General features: G+C 44.1%; 1 protein-coding gene across 4 annotated transcripts in view; it reads right to left on the bottom strand.

Moving 5' to 3' along the window:
- FOXP1 (forkhead box P1) overlaps nucleotides 1-16,479 on the bottom strand; it is a 655,361-nt gene that overhangs the window by 578,777 nt on the left and 60,105 nt on the right. For all 4 annotated transcript variants that reach the window (XM_040408625.1, XM_040408629.1, XM_040408630.1 and 1 more), the window contains exon 2: nucleotides 4,793-4,907. The gene's annotated coding sequence lies outside the window, so the exon portion shown is untranslated. The remainder of the gene's footprint in view (nucleotides 1-4,792; nucleotides 4,908-16,479) is intronic.

Raw genomic sequence — 16,479 nt, 5'->3', positions numbered from 1 at the left:
GCTATTCTTCGGCACAGCAGGATAGACTGGTGAGGTCACCTCCACTATTCTCTCCATAGGCATCCTGCACAATAATGTCTTCCTTTATTATCATGGGAGCAGCATATTCGTGATGTACGCCTAAATACGTCAGAGGCATCCATCTGAGGTACGCATAGGGAAACGCTACACTTACATACTGTACACATATTGGATGAGGAAGGGGATTCAGCTCTTTGTAAGAACACCACCCTGAGGGATATAATATATATTTTTTAATTGTGACCAAAATATTGCAGAGACCATTATTATTTCAAACTATAGCACATTGATATCCCAAGACCAGGGACACGGCTATCAGGGAGCAGGAGTAGCTATGGCACCTAGGCCCTGGGTGGCCGAAATGCCAGATTGTCCCACATTGTCAGAGATAGATAGAAAGGTAGAAGTTAATCATCTAAAAAACATTAGTAGTAGTTATAATATTATTAGATAGATAGATAGATAGATAGATAGATAGATAGATAGATAGAAAGGTCTCCAAGATAACCTGAAAATCCAGGAGAAGTTCAGTAACACGTGGGCACTGCCCATCAATCCAAAGAAAACCAAAATCATGGTGTTCCAGAAAAGAAACCGAAAACCAGCCGGGCGTCCTCCCTTCCTGCTAAACAACCGTCCACTTTCAGAAACCGACAGCTACACCGACCTGGGCCTAGAAATCAGCCAATCAGGGAGTTTTAAGAAAGCCATGGAAACACTGAAAGACAAGGCGAGCAAAACCTTCTATGCCATCAGAAGGCGTCTGTATCACCTTAAAGCACCAGTGACCGTCTGGCTTAAAATCCTTGACACCATCATCGCCCCGATCCTCCTGTATGGCAGCGAAGTCTGGGGCCCAGACATATACCCAGACCGGGCAAAGTAGGACTCTGGGCCAACAGAACTATTCCACCTAGAACTCTGCAAACACTTTCTCCAGGTCCACAGGGGCACCTCGAACAGCGCCTGTCGAGCAGAACTGGGCAGATTCCCACTCTACTTTGCTGTCCAGAAGAGGGCGCTATCATTCAGAGCCCATCTTCATAGCAGCAGTCCCAGCTCCTACCATCGCAAAGCCTTGCTACACCAAGAAACCCCAGAAAAACAAAGCACCCTGCAACAAGTCACCCACACCCAGCCTGCCCAAGCCACCAACCATTATAGCCTGACAAAAGGCGAAATCCAGAGGACGATACACAAGAGCAAAGAGGAGTATATTAGCATCTGGAGGAACGACATACGAACATCACAGAAGCTGACAGTATACCAGAGCCTGCAGAGGGAGCACAAACTGGCCCCATATCTGGAGGAACTCCCCAATCCAAAAGACCGACAGATCCTGAGCCGCTACAGACTGAGCGCCCCCAGCCTGCCATTGAATCCGGGCGTCACCGACAGAGGTACAAGCCCAGGGAGAGCAGACTGTGCCAGCAGTGCGACCAGGAGGCCGTGGAGGATGAGGCTGATTTCCTGCTGCGGTGCCCCAAATACTCAGCAGTGAGGGAGACTCACTTCAGGAGACTGTCTGATCTCTGCCCAGACTTTATCTCCATGGAGGAGGAAGAGAGACTCTCCATACTGCTGGGGGAAGAGGAGAACACAGCGGCCACAGCAGCACAATATATTACTGCCTGCCATAGACTGAGAGGAGCCTGATATACCATGGACTCCTATACCCCCACCCTGTCCCCATATGTCCCGATCCCCCAACCCTACCCAATTATTTCCCACTTGCTTTTGGATTGCAAAAATGTATTTAGCCCTGCCAATAAAGCTTCTTTGATTTGATTTGATAGATAGATAGATGGATAGATAGAGAGATAGATAGATAGATAGATAGATAGATAGATAGATAGATAGATAGATAGGTTGAAAAATCCACAGCACATCCAAGTTGTAAAAAGTAAAAGACGGCTTTATTCACCAGACACGCGACGTTTCGATCCACTCAATGGGATCTTTTTCAAGCAGTGAAAAAGATCCCATTGAGTGGATCGAAACGTCGCGTGTCTGGTGAATAAAGCCGTCTTTTACTTTTTACAACTTGGATGTGCTGTGGATTTTTCAACCTATATATCGTTGGAGGTACATCGTCTCCTCAGCCGCTGGCACTCCGACCGCACCATACAGACAGCTGTGCTGCCCACACCTCTCTACCTAGATAGATAGATAGATAGATAGATAGATAGATAGATAGATAGATAAATAGATAGGATAATATAAGAAAGAAAGAAAGAAATATAAGATAGAGCGACAGATAGATATAGATTAGATAGATAGAATAAGATAGGAGAAGGAAAGCAAGAAATAGAGATAGATAGATAGATAGATAGATAGATAGATAGATAGATAGATAGATAGATAGATAGATGACAGATAGATATAGAATAGATAGATAGATATGAGATAGATAGATAGATAGATAGATAGATAGATAGATAGATAGATAGATAGATAGATAGATAGATAGACAGATAGATATAGAATAGATAGATATTCTCCAGGAAGTTTGGACTGTGAAAAGTTCCGCTACGAAGAAAGTATATCATGATGAGCAGGAGGACTCCCGATAACGCCAAGTGGCCCTTATCCTAGAAATTCTCTCTCATCTCGAGCAGTAAGCACTTCCACTAAACTTGTCTCTTAGTATTACCACAGATCTCATCACAAGGATGTAATTGAAACCTTGAGGTCCATGAAAATAGATCAGTACTGAAGCCTCCTGCTTCCACTCAAGAGTACTTAAGTGAACATGCAGATGAGAAGATGCTCCTCCAGCAGCTGTAATTCCACAGTCATTCTCGGCGCCACCTGCAGCTCTGGACTCAATAAAACCTTCTCAGCGGAGACCCCGACATCACACAGCGCGCAGTGTGGACCAGGGTTTGTTTTAAGTGGGACTAGGAGAACATTAATCAATGTGCTATCATAGGATCTTAATCAATGCAGTAGGACTCTGTTCACACTGGGCTTAAAAACAAGTTATAGATATAATCCTAGAAATTGTGATGTTTTTGGCTTTTTTTCTACACATATACAGAACAATCATATCCAGAGATGTGCCGTGCTCCTGAATCTGCCCACCCATTGCTTGCGAAATTGAGAAATGGTATTCAGACATAAGACGTAAACCTCCTATATGGCTCAAAAGGTGCACCTTTTTGGTAGGTAGATAGATAGATAGATAGATAGATAGATAGATAGATAGATAGATAGATAGATAGATAGATAGATAGATAGATAGATAGATAGATAATAGATAGATAGATAATAGATAGATAGATAATAGATAGATAGATAGATAGATAGATAGATAGATAATAGATAGATAGATAGATAGATAATAGATAGATAGATAGATAGATAGATAGATAGATAGATAACGGTAATAGATAGATAGATAGATAGATAGATAGATAGATAGATAGATAGATAGATAGATAGATAGATAGATAGATAGATAGATAATAGATAGATAGATAGATAGATAGATAGATAGATAGAATGGCAGAGAGATTGAGAGAGATATTGATAGTCTAGATATAAGACAGATAGATAATAGATAGAAGAAAGATAGTTAGATAAATGTCCCATTCCTTGACAGCAAGCAGAGATATTGATATTGGCAGGTAATTGAACCCTAAAGTATATTAGATAATAGTAGAATAAGGAGGTTCTCCTGCTAAATTGTAAGGGATAGGGTGCACTGTTCAAATTGACTCACCCTGTCTAGAGAGGTAATTGTATAATAGTTGACAGGCACTCACTCACTCGGACACATGTGGATGCAAAAAATGTTTATTATGCTAAAATAAAGTGCAACTTGATGAAAAATAAAATAAAGTGCAACTTAATGAAAAATAATATATTATATTAGTATATATTTTAGTTTATTTTATTTTTCATCAAGTTGCACTTTCTTTTATTTTATTTTTCATCAAGTTGCACTTTATTTTAGCATAATAATAATTTTTTGCATCCACATGTATCCGAGTGAGTGAGTGCCTGTCAACTATTATACTATATTATACTATTTTTAAGCTGTGGCATACATAAAACTGGATGACCCCATTAAAAGTTTTATCCCATGAGACATTTCCATACTAAAAGTCCTGAACGGCTGTTAATAGCTGTTTTTAAGTAATTTTCAGTGTTTCTATCATAAAAAAAAAACAACACTTTTTCATCATTATTTTTGCTTCCATGTGTCCCCGTTAAAGCTGCTGTTAATCTTTGCTGCTCGGGGGCCGGCTCTGAAGAGAGAACCTTCTTGGGTGGACATGCACATTGCTATATACACTCTGAACACCAGAGGGCACCATACTATGTAACAAAATATCATTAACTGTTTGCTAGAACAAACATCTTTCATTTTTTATGACCTACATACAATGAACTTGGGGTTGTCCCATGATAACCACTTGTCTTCCATCCTGTGGAGCGCGGGAGATAGCCGAGTACAAGCACTCAGCAACCTCCCACAGACCTATAGTTGAAAAGAGCGGCTGCGTGCATGCATGACCGCTTTTCTATTCAAATGGGGGAGCACGGGGCCCCCTGTTCTCATGATAGGCAGAGGCCCCAGCAGTCAGACTCCCAATGATCAGGCACCTATTCCTTACCGTGTAGATAGGGGATAGGTATTTTCCATGGAACAACCCCTTTAAGGTACATGTGGTGCTAAAGCAAAGGGGCAGTGACAAAAAATAGAAGCTAGCCAGTAGTGATATAGATCTCAGCCATATTGTAAAACCAGATGTTTTTGACTTACCAGCTTCACTGTGAGACATCACACTCCGTCGCTCATCATGCCTCACAATTCAAATATCACGCCGAAGTCCTGACCATCACCGAACCGGGCAACCATCCACAAACTTCTACAGAGGCTAGAAGACAAACGAAATAGGAACAAGGTGAAATAAGGCAAAAAGTCAAAAAGGTAAATAAGAAACTGAAAGGACCGCTTTAACATTATGCGCCACACCATAAATAAAGTTCAATACCCAGGGCCGAGCACAATGAAGTCTAATGAACCAAAAAGATACTGGGGAAAGAAGATGCCCCCACATCACTGGCCCAGGACACTACTGAATCCTAAGATGGATTAGACATAGAAACATAGAAACATAGAATGTGTCGGCAGATAAGAACCATTTGGCCCATCTAGTCTGCCCAATATATTGAATACTATGGATAGCCCCTGGCCCTATCTTATATGAAGGATGGCCTTATGCCTATCCCATGCATGCTTAAACTCCTTCACTGTATTTGCAGCTACCACTTCTGCAGGAAGGCTATTTCATGCATCCACTACTCTCTCAGTAAAGTAATACTTCCTGATATTAGTTTTAAATTAGAGGGGCAAAGGTTTAAAACTTTGTCCTCTTGTAGCAGTTTTTCTTCTTTTAAATATTCTCTCCTCTTTTACCTTGTTGATTCCCTTTATGTATTTAGCAGTTTCTATCATATCCCCTCTGTCTCGTCTTTCTTCCAAGCTATAAATGTTAAGGTCCTTTAATCTTTCCTGGTAAGTTTTATCCTGCAATCCATGTACCAGTTTAGTAGCTCTTCTCTGAACTCTCTCCAAAGTATCAATATCCTTCTGGAGATATGGCCTCCAGTACTGAGCACAATACTCCAGATGAGGTCTCACTAGTGCTCTGTAGAGCGGCATGAGCGCCTCCCTCTGTCTACTGGTAATTCCTCTCCCTATACACCCCAGCATTCTGCTAGCATTTCCTGCTGCTCTATGACATTGTCTGCCTACCTTTAAGTCTTCTGAAATAATAACCCCTAAATCCCTTTCCTCAGATACTGAGGTTAGGACTGTATCACTGATTGTATATTCTGCTCTTGGGTTTTTACACCCCAGGTGCATTATCTTGCACTTATCAACATTAAATTTTAGTTGCCAGATTTTTGACCATTCCTCTAGTTTTCCTAAATCCTTTTCCATTTGGTGTATCCCTCCAGGAACATCAACCCTGTTACAAATCTTTGTGTCATCAGCATAAAGACACACCTTACCATCGAGGCCATCTGCAATTTTGCTGATAAAGATATTAAACAATATGGGCCCCAGAACAGATCCCTGAGGTACCCCACTGGTAACAAGACCTTGGTCTGAATATACTCCATTGACTACAACCCTCTGTTGTCTGTCCCTCAGCCACTGCCTAATCCATTCACCAATATGGGAGTCCAAGCCCAAAGACTGCAATTTATTGATAAGCCTTCTATGTGGGACAGTATCAAAAGCCTTACTAAAGTCTAGATAAGCGATGTCTACTGCACCTCCGCCATCTATTATTTTAGTCACCCAATCAAAAAAATCAATAAGATTAGTTTCACATGATCTCCCTGAAGTAAACCCATGCTGTTTTTCATCTTTCAATCCATGGGATTTTAGATGTTCCACAATCCTCTCCTTAAGTATGGTTTCCATTAATTTCCCCACTATTGATGTCAGGCTTACTGGCCTATAGTTGCCCGATTCCTCCCTACTACCTTTCTTGTGAATGGGCACAACATTTGCTAATTTCCAATCTTCTGGGACGACTCCTGTTACCAGTGATTGGTTAAATAAATCTGTTAATGGTTTTGCTAGTTCACCGCTGAGCTCTTTTAATAGCTTTGGTGTATCCCATCAGGCCCCTGTGACTTATTTGTATTAATTTTAGATAGCTGACTTCGAACCTCTTCCTCTATAAAGACACATGCATCAAAAGATTCATTAGTCTTCTTTCCTAACTGAGGTCCTTTTCCTTCATTTTCCTTTGTAAAAACTGAACAGAAGTATTCATTGAAGCAGTCAGCTAGTTCTTTATCTTCTTCCATATACCTTCCTTCTTTTGTTTTTAATTTGGTAATTCCTTGTTTTAATTTCCTTTTTTCATTTATGTATCTGAAGAATGCCTTATCGCCTTTTTTCCCTGACTGAGCTAATTTCTCTTCTGCCTGTGCTTTAGAAGCTCTTATAACTTGTTTGGCCTCTCTCTGCCTAATCTTATAAATTTGCCTGTCATGCTATTTTTTTTTTTTTTTTTTTATAATTCCTAAATGCTATCTTTTTGTTTTTAATGATTTTGGCCACTTCTGCTGAGTACCACAGTGGTCTCTTCCTTTTTTGCTTTTACTGACAAGCCTAATGCAATTTTCTGTTGCCTTCAATAGTACCACTTTTAAGTAGTCCCATTTCTCCTGGACTCCAATGAAACAGTTCCAATCTGATAGGGACTCGTATAACACTAATCTAATTTTAGAAAAGTCAGTTTTTCTAAAATCTAAAACTTTTGTTTTTGTGTGGTGTGACTCACTGTACTTATAGTAAACCCCACTGACTGGTGATCACTAGATCCCAAGCTTTCCCCTACAGTAATATCATATACCAAATTCCCATTTGTGAATACTAAATCTAAAATGGCCTCCTTCCGGCTTGGCTCCTCAACTACTTGCTGTAGAGATAATCCCAGTAGGGAATTTAGAATATCTGTACTCCTGGCAGAACTAGCTATTTTGGTTTTCCAGTTTACATCAGGAAGATTGAAGTCTCCCATAATGATAACTTCCCCCTTCAATGTCATTTTAGCTATTTCCTCAACTAGTAGATCATCTCATTCTTTGACTTGGCTAGGTGGTCTATATATCACACCTACACGAGTTACCTTATGATTATCAAGCTGCAAGGTAACCCAAACTGACTCTAAATTGTTCTCGCTAACTTGTATCAAATTAGATTTTATGCTATCTTTCACATACAGGGCCACCCCTCCCCCTCCTTGCCTTCTCTGTCTTTCCTGTATAGAGAGAACCCTGGTATTGTCTCAGATGCCATTATAGCCTCAAGTTCATTGATCTTATTCCCTAAACTGCGAGCATTTGTAGACAAGAATCTGAGCTTGTCATTTCTTAACCTTTGTGCTACTGGCATCTTCTGGCATTGTTCCAGGGGTGGGGGGGGGGGGAGGGGGACAGTTGGACTGCTGGATTATCACTCTTTTGCCCCCCTTTCCTAGTTTAAATGCTCCTTAGCAAATACTTGGAACTGTTCACCGAGGACATTCGTTCCCTTGAGAGAAAGATGCAAACCATCTTTCTTGTACAGTTCTTTTCCATTCCAACAAGAGCTAACATGAGACACAAAGCCAAACCCTTGGTTCAGACACCATTCACCAAGCCATACATTGAATTCCTTAATGCGCATCTTCCTGTCATGCTGAAGGTTATGCACAGGCAAAACTGCAGAGAATGAAACAGTTGATGCAACCTCCCGTATATCCTTTCCAAGTGTGTGAATAGCTTATTTCACCTTTGAAACCTCATTGCAAGCCAGATCGTTTGTCCCAAGATGGAAAATAACATCCACCTCCCTTTCCTGCTTTGCTTGCCTAATATTAAGGATCCGTCGTCTATCCCTGCTAGCGGTAGCACCAGGGAGACATCTCACAACACCATTCTCCTCAAACTTCACACCTCTTATGATGGAATCGCCCACCAACAGCTGCTTGCTATCAATCCTCACCTTCTCCTTTTTGTCTTTGGCTGCAGTCTTGCATACTTTAGGCATGGGAGATGATTGTTTCTCACCCACTGTGCTTGTGCCATCCTCCATGTTGCTCTTGCACTCTGAAAGTGTTGCAAATGAATTATGGAGAGCCACAGACTGTGGGACATGTCTTCTATCCACAACTCTCATTCTACCAGAACCTACAGTAACCCATCTTCCATTACTACGGGGCCTCTGTGGCAGTGGCATTGCAAAGTTCTCAGCCTGAGTTTGTTTAATGGTTAATTTACAAATCTCATATTTCAAAAAGGTAATTAGGGTTCAAAATATATTAATTCCTATCCTACCGGAAATTAAGAACAACAGGTTGGGGACCACTAGAATAAAGGTGATGGATTTGAAGACCAACGATGACGAGAAGTTGGGTCGTCGAGTTCCCATGTGAGTGCATGTAAACCCAGCTCTATGGGAATTATGAGTACATCATTTCTCAAACGCTCCTTGGTCTACAGGTTTACATAGTCTATGATAACATAGCTCTCCCATTGAAGCTTCTAGTCCAGCTAGAACTGTTGGTCCTTCCATACCCTCTCTACTGGTTCCATTTGCCAGGGAAAGGAAGATGGTGGCTGTACCTGGTGGGGTCTGATGGGATTCTGTGTTGGCACAAAGCTGTACCTGGTGGGGTCTGATGGGATTCTGTGTTGGCACAAAGCTAACTTCCAACTCAATGGGTTGTGGTTGTTGGTTATATGGATTAGGTGCAATAATGCTATGATGTCTGTGGGCCTAAATACCATAGAAGGAGACCATGGGACTTCTACAGAAAACATGGATAGAGAAGGTCCAGCCCTGGTTTTTCCTATCCTCCTTAATCTTAAGGAATAAATATCTGAGCAGGACTTTCCAAAGGAACTAGAGAATAGATCAAAGAGTGATAGAAATTGGTGTTGGAGGAGGAAAGAAACTCTTATTCTCTTCCACGCTAGATGGCAAAACTCATCAGGGCCCAGGTTGATCCTGGCTATGGTTCCCCTCACTTGTAAGTATGCCATAGGGCCTGACTGATGATGTTGAGGGAGAGAACAGGGGGCATTGTAGTCTAGGCTGAACCCCGACCTTTGTTTCTCCAGGTCTACTGCATTACATAGTCCCATCCTAGGAGATGATAAAGACCACAGGCCTATATGACTTCAGTAGAATTGGCTTTGATTTCACCTAGTGAACCACTTGCGCGCTCTGTAAGCATACGTCGACTTTATTTTTCTGCGCTGACAATCTAGAAGGTGATTTGTGAGCCGCTGTGGTCCCATCATTAGCGCGCTCTAATCTGAGGATGCCGCGGATGATGTATCAAGTCTCCCTAGTAATAATCTTGTCCCAGTGATAAGCAGCGAACATCTGATGTAAACAGCGCCGATACAAAACAAGGACACCATTTCATCAGCGGAGACAAAACAGGACGGTTTGTTATGGCAAGCAATTAGACAACGAAGGGAAGCGACTCAACCTCTGCAAGAACTCATTCAGCCGGAGGACAGGGATAAAAAAACAGAGAGAAGGTCCACAGAGGCTGGATTTGGATAGCTACTGAAAAGGGTGTGTACACTTTTGCAACCAATTTCTAAAATAAAAAGAATGAAGCAACTCTGCCAATAATCTTCTGACATTTTGGGTACACAGCTCCTATGCAGGCCTATGTGTCCCTGTGTTTCGTCTTATCCTGCAGGGTTGTGTGCAGGGCCAGAGGGAGTGCTCCGACACAGGACTGAAGGAGTGATCATGGTAGGAGTGTTCCTGGTAGGAATTACCCTGGTAGGAGTGCTCCTGGAAGAAGAGATCGTGGTAGGAGTGTTCGTGGTAGAAGCGATCATGGTAGGAGTGATCATGGTAGAATTGCTCCTGGTAGGAATGATCATGGTAGGAATGCTCCTGGTAATAATGTTATTGGTAGGAGTGATCATGGTAGGCGTGCTCCTGATAGGAGTGTTCTTAGTAGGAGTGATCATAGTAGGTGTGCTCCTGGTAGGAGTGTTCTTTGTAGGAGTGATCATGGTAGGCGTGCTCCTGGTAGGAGTGTTCTTGGTAGGAGTGATCATGGTAGGACTGCTCCTGGTAGAAGTGACCCTGGTAGAAGTTTTTCTGGTAAGAGTGATCATGGTAGGAGTACTCCTGTTAGTAGTGACCCTATTAGGAGTATTCTTGGTAGGAGTGCTCCTGGAAGAAGAGATTGTGGTAGAAGTGTTCGTGTTAGAAGTGATCATGGTAGGAGTGATCATGGTAGGACTGCTCCTGGTAATGATGTTCCTGGTAGGAGTGATCATGGTAGGTGTGCTCCTGGTAGGAGTGTTCTTGGTAGGAGTGATCATGGTAGGACTGCTTCTGGTAGAAGTGACCCTGGTAGAAGTTTTTTCTGGAAGGAGTGATCATGGTAGTACTCCTGTTAGTAGTGACCCTAGTAGGAGTATTCTTGGTAGGAGTGTTCCTGGTAGGAGTGACCCGGGTAGGAGTGCTCCTGGGAGGAATGCCTTGGGTCTGAGCTGCAGATCACTTGGCTAATAACCAGGCACTAAACAGCATTTTTAAGCTGCCCATACAAATTAGATATCTATGTCCTGAAGCCTCAATTTTGGTGGCTTCAGCATACCATCTAATGTGTATGATGGCCTCCCAACTCTCTACCGATGACAGATATCAGGGGAGATAAGGATAAGGCACTTTGGATTCAATTACCCAATCCTTTTATTAGCAGGGAGATAAGCGGCTGACAGTGGTATGAGAGGAGCGGGAGACCAGTATTCAGCTTGTGGCCCCCAGTTTTCTGATTAATGGATCTCATAACTCAACTAATTAAAGGTTCGAGTTCAGGATAGGTTATCATCAGTACCAGATCGGTGAGGACTGACTATTGGCTATCAATATTATAAACTCGGAAAACCCCTTTAAAGGGGTTGACCCATCTGGGACATTGATGGCATATCGCTAGAATATGCCACCAATGTCATATGCGTGAGGGTCCCACCTCTGGGACCAGGCTCGGACTGGCCCACAGGGGTACAGGGGAATCCCCCGGTGGGCTCCTGAGCAAGGTGGGCCCCTAGTCTCCCACCCCATGCACAAGTGGCACATAACACAGTAGACTTACTGCACTACATACATATATTCAATGTACAGCACCTCATCCAGCCTATGTTCATATAAAAAACTTGTTAGATTATTTATTATATTTGAATGTATCCGTACGGTGGGCCCCCAAAATAAATTTTACTGGTGGTCCCTAGGTACCCCAGTCCGACACTGTCTGGGACCCACTTCTATCTCCAAAACGAGGCTTCGAAAATAGCTTGCTAGGCAGTTCACCCATAGTGTAGAATGGAGAGCACACTGCGCAAGTGCGGCCACTTCTCCATTAACCGCTATGGAACTGCCAGATATAGCCGAGCCGGCACTCGGCTATTTTTTCTAAACTGCTATACCGGTAAACGGAGGCGGCTGTTCTCTGTTCACTTCAGAGCCCGTTTCTGGAGATAGCAGCGGGTCCCAGAGGTGGGGCCAGCACCTCTCTGACATTGATGGTATATCCTAGCGCTACGCCATCAATGTGCCAGATGGGCCAACCCCTTAAGGTCAACTGCAAGGTGCCCTAAGTACATGTGCGCTCCAGTGGGCCCTAGGACTCCAGTTCCTTCAACAAACAAAAACAGTTCCTCTTCAGCCAATACATAAATACCCCAAAAATAGGCGCGTTGCAGAGGTACGAGGCACAGAAAACCTCCTGCCTCAACAGTTTAGTTTTTCGTCACATTGTATCAGTGCCTGCACCAGAGGCTTGCAGGATCTACAGACAATGGGCGAACTTGGAGAAATGTTGGAAGGTAACTAGGGCAGAAAGACCAGGCAGTGATAAATTATGGGCATGCAAATAGCAAGGCCGGATTAGCATGGTGTGACATCTTGGAACTGTAAATAATTAGCTATGTGTTTGTGTAGCGCTGCGCGGTGTAGTCAAGTGCCCCGGTTGTTTATCATCTCAGCCATTATGCAGTCCATCTGCTGCTATAGGTTGTGGCAGTCTTTGGACTGGGTTGTGACCAGGGTTTAACTATTTGTTTGCTCTCTTAGACTTCGGTGAGGTTCTGTCCGTTACAAAATCTGAAGGAAGGTGGAGCATATTTTTTTTTGGGCTTTCATTAACAGCATGGATGCCAAACCTGCGTCCCTCCGGCTGTTGCAAAACTACAAATCCCAGCATGCTTGGACATCCTACAGCTACTAGGGCATGCTAGGAGTTGTTGTTTAGCAACAGCTGGAGGGTCGCAGGTTGAGCATGCCTGATTAACAGCATACTCGGTAATATCCCTGGTGGCCTAAGGTGATTTCCAGCGTTAATGCCTGGTATCACTGGTGGTCAAGGGTGCTGTAGGGGTTAATGGTAATATCTGTGGAGCTCAAAAAGATGAAGGGTTAATATTCATTAAAAGGGGTTTTCCGGGAATTAAATATTGATAGCCTATCCTCGGGATAGGTCATCAAAATGTGATCGGTGGGGGTCCGGCTCCTAGCACCCCCAGCGATCTGCTGTGTGAGGAGGCCACAGTGCTCACCCAGGCCAGTGATGTCCCATTCATCGGTCACATGGCCTATGTGCAGCTCAGTCCCATTTAGGTGAATGAGCCTGGGCTAAAACCAAGCACAGCCGCTATACTACGTACGGCGCTGTGAGGAAGCTAAATGGCAGGGTGACGGGAGTTGGACCCCCACGATCAGATAATAATGACCCATCCTAAAGATTGATAATAAATAATCCACTAAGGGATAAACCCCTTTTAAAGGGCTGCCCCACAATCGTCATTTATCATTTATCCACAGGATGATATCTGGAACCCCCGCGATCACTAAAACAGAAGTCCCGAGTCCCTCGTTCTTCTTCGCTGCACAACCACGGTGAGGAGGAGTTTGAATCAAGTGGTGATTGACCATGTGCCCTGCTGTCCCTATCCAAAGTCTAAGGGACTGACAGCGACAACCTAGTACAGCACTCGTCTGTCTCTGTCAGTCCCACAGACTTTGAAAGGAGCAGTGCAGCCCCCCAGTTGCCGCAAGAAGGTAATTGTTGTATTGCTAAATGTTCTAATTTACTGTAATTGTACACCTAACAGCATTGCATGGATAAGCACCTGGAATCCTCATCGTTAGATTGCTAGAAGATGGACCTGAGTCCGCCCCTAGTCTGAGCTTATCAAAGTAAGAGAGAGGAGCCACTTGTGCTTACTCCTCTAGGCCTGAATTCAGAGCATCATCACCTCTGAGATTTCTAGAGATAACAAACCACTGCTGCATTAATGTGCTCCAGTCAAGAGAAGGTCCAAAATCCACAAGGGCGTGCAAGGTATTGTAGTGGTCTATGGCAGAGAGACAGACCTTACTGCTAACGCACCATCCCACATTTTGAGAAGGTCTGGCTGGTCGTATCTTAATTTTGTATCCCTCAGCCTGGGAATTACAGAAGCATCTACTAAGAATCTCAATGCCAGCCTTAAGTTCTGCAGAGAGTGACTTTAGAGAGGCAGAGAGAAGGAGTACCACAACCCCCATCATTCCTGCTATCTATACATTGCTAATAGAGAAGATTTGCACTGTGAACTGCTCGGAACTCTGCCTTGATGCTGTACTACTACTCCTATTCTGCACTTTAGTAAAGTAAAGAGAGACTTACTTATTTACTACCACTGGCCTGATTACTGACTCCTCAATCATCCGCCGACCCCTTCATCCACACCGCTGTCTCGCACCCTCTAACAACAAGGGCACGCTAATCACCACCAGGCAGGAGCCCGAAAATCAGGGTGTGCCCTCCTGTCACTGAACAGCCGTAGGGGGCACCAGTGTAGGGATCATCTGTTTGAAGAGGCTGTGGTGCTTTGGTGAACTCTGTGGTCTCCTCACAGATTACCAAGCACAGCGCCACCCATTGTATAGTGGCTGTATTTGGCATTGCACCACACCTCCATTCACTTCAATAGGACTGAGCTGCTCCTAGGTCATGTGACCGATGAACGTGACGTCACCTGCCTTAGAAGAGGCCATTACACTCCCCAGAGAGTGTGGCCTCCTCAAACAACTGAACAGCGGGGATGCCAGGAGTCGGACCGATCCTATGGTCATCAATATAGAAGATCCAGAAAATCACTTTAAAGAGGACCTGTCTTCTCTCTTGTTTTAGTAAATAATAGTTTTCCCCATAACGTAACAATTGTGGAGCATCTTTTCCTTCAACTCTACATTGTGCTGTTCCTCTGTTATTCCTCCTACAAATGTATGAATCGGCCTACAACTGGGGGTATCTTCCTGTACAGCCTGACACTGTCCACTCACTGCTGCCATGGTCAGAGAGTGTAGGGACACACATTTTTAGAAAGCGAGGGAATGGTAACATGATTTATTCAGCCATTTCCAGGAGGAATAACAGAGGAATAGCACAACGCAAAATTCTAAGAAAAGACACGACAGAACTGGGAATACAAGTATTTAGTAGAGGAGAACTGGGATCCTATTTAAGTTGTCACCTGGCCTATATAGGTGAATTGTGTGGCCCCTTGCCCCGAGACATTTGGTGGCCCTGTGAGCATAGCCTCAAACATTCTTTCTATCCAGATTAGGAACAATCTGAGCATTATACATACCAAAACATTTAGGAAGTGTTACAAAACTCGGCGATCTACCCCAAAGAAGCTGAGGCCTCATGCACACAGCCATAGCCTTTTTTGCGCTCCGCAAATTGCGGATCCTCAAAACACAGATACCAGCCGCGTGCGTCCCTGCATTTTGCAGAACGGAACGTCCTGCCCTGTGTAAGAACTGCCTATTCTTCTCCACAAAATGGAAAAGAATAGGACATGTTCTATTTTTTTTTGCGTGCTGCGGAACGGACGTGCGGATTCGCGAAAAATGTGGATCAAAACCACGTGCTCATGTGCATGAGCCCTAAGGCTACTTTCACACTTGCGGTAACCTTTTTCAGCAGGCTGTTCCGGCAGGGGAACAACCTGCCGGATCCGTGCTACCGCAAGTCCACCGTGCCGCCGGATGTCCGCTCCAGCCCTATTCACTATAATGGGGGCGGGCCGGAGGTCCGGTCGCAGCACGGAAAACATGCCGAGAGACGTAAGGAATAAAACTACAGCACACTGCGTTTTTTGTCCGACTGCATCTCGGCATGTTTGCCGTGCTGCAACCGGACCTCCGCCCCCCCCCCCCTCATTATAGTGAATGGAGCAGACTTCCGCCAGCACGGTGGACTTGCGGTAGCACGGATCCGGCAGGTTGTTCCCCTGCCGGAACAGCCTGCTGGAAAAGGTTACCGCAAGTGTGAAAGTAGCCTAGGCCATATGCACATGAACGTTCCTTTTTTTGCGGACCGTTTACGGAACCATTCATTTCAATGGGTCCGCAAAAACAAAACGGAAGTGCATTCCGTTTCCGTATGTCCGTATTTACGTTCCACAATAAAATAGAACATGTCCTATTATTGTCCGCATTATGGACAAGGATAGTACTGTTTATTAGGAGCCAGCTGTTCAGTTACGCACACGGACGTCATCCGTATTTTTTGCGGACTGCAAAATACATACGGTCATGTGCATGAGGCCTAAGTCTCGGGGAGTGGAAGTCGCGAAAAGGGTCAACATGTGTTCGGCATTTTCCATTAATCTGAATCAGATGAAGATTAACCCGGGAGCCACGGCGGAGCGTCTGCAGCGCTCACCCTGCGTTCCGGGACAATAGCACGTTTCGATGCCAGCGATCACACTCGCCAGAGCAACTGTTGTCTGTCTACGGAGCCACACAAGGCCTGCGCCATTCTGCGTCTCACCAGAAGAACACGCGCTCAGGGAATACGATTACAAACACCTTGTTCTTACAAACAGGAGCCCTCTGATTTTGAAGTTTTC

The sequence above is a fragment of the Bufo bufo genome, chromosome 9 (assembly GCF_905171765.1).
Source record: "Bufo bufo chromosome 9, aBufBuf1.1, whole genome shotgun sequence".
NCBI lineage: Eukaryota > Metazoa > Chordata > Amphibia > Anura > Bufonidae > Bufo > Bufo bufo.
Note: the sequence above shows the minus strand (reverse complement) of the source record. Positions and strands in the feature narration are given on the sequence as shown.